This window comes from Plasmopara halstedii (assembly GCF_900000015.1).
Source record: "Plasmopara halstedii genome assembly, contig: Scaffold_2904, whole genome shotgun sequence".
Lineage (NCBI taxonomy): Eukaryota > Oomycota > Peronosporomycetes > Peronosporales > Peronosporaceae > Plasmopara > Plasmopara halstedii.
Genome location: NW_020189809.1, coordinates 1223828 through 1225132, shown reverse-complemented (window position 1 = coordinate 1225132; position 1305 = coordinate 1223828).

The window sequence follows — 1305 nt, the reverse complement described above, 5'->3', positions numbered from 1 at the left end:
AGCTTCACCAGGAGACGTGCGCGTAGCGCCCAAGGTCTTTGACCTCCAATCAATCCATGTCTCATAGTGTTCCAACCATGCCATTCCTAAGATGAGGTCATACCTTGCGTTCAAGTCTAATACTAGACAGCGTTCCACGCAATCAAAGTCAAGAAACTTGACTCCGAGGTCCACAGGGACCTTCGGTACCGTGACACGTGTCCCCGTCGCTAAGCAAACAGTGACGATGTCACCCATCCGCGCTTTCAGCGCCTCAGCATACAACTGACTTCCTTTCATCGTGAAGCGTCGAGCATAATTGCCCGACGTCCCGGAATCGATGAGGATCTTTCATGGCTTCTCGAAGCCCTTTACGGTCGCTTCCACGACCAGCAAGCCCGGCTTGCACACACGTTCCGTGTTCAAGAGCACGGAGCCCTTCGGGGCTGGGCCCTGTTGACCTATACCTCCCTGAGGCTCAACATAACTCATTTCTTTCCCAGTAGGTCGACCCGCGACTACTGAGTGGTGTCGTTTCACCGCAATGAACCAGACTGGTAGGAATTGGGGCGATGGTTCGAAGAACCTTGACGCGCCTTGCGCAGGGGGCAACCGTTCGGAGGATGACGGGTGCCTCTACAAACAAAACACCGTCGTGTGTCTGTGTGCTGCCCGGCAGCTCGGAGATCTGCTTCCTCGTCCTCAGCAAAGCTGAGATCCATGGGCATAGGTCCGCTCGACGAGCTGTTGGTGTGTGCATTCCAACCAAGTCGTGCCGACTTGGAATTGAATTCGGCATTCAATGCCACATTCACCGCCTCTTCAAATGCACCCGGAAGACGGTCGCTGTGACCGCCACCGGAAGGGGATCTGCTGCCATCCCGGCAATGAGAGTGCGCATCTCTTGGACAAAGTCCACCAAGTCCTTGTTGCCCTGTCGGGCAAGGAAACGCAATCGTACGCGATATGCCTGATTGGGCGGCGAGAACACTCGCGAGAGCTGCAATTTCAGCTCCGCCCAGGAGGAAAACGCAGCTTCGACCGAAGTGCCGCACGTCAGTGCCCTTTCTCGCGCTCGACCACCGAGCTTTGAGATGGCTAGCGCTACGCGCTGTTGCTCAGTCTGGAGCAAGGCAGATGCGATGGCCATCTCGACCTCTCTCACCCAGAGCAGGAGATTCTCTCCATCCTTCCCCTCGAAGACCTTAACACTCACCATTGGCTTAGGGGAATACCATCCGCCACTGACGGTGGCGTCATAGACGCAAATGATGCAGACATCTTCTGCGGCAGGTGCTCTAGCAGCGCGTATTCGTAATTTGAAAC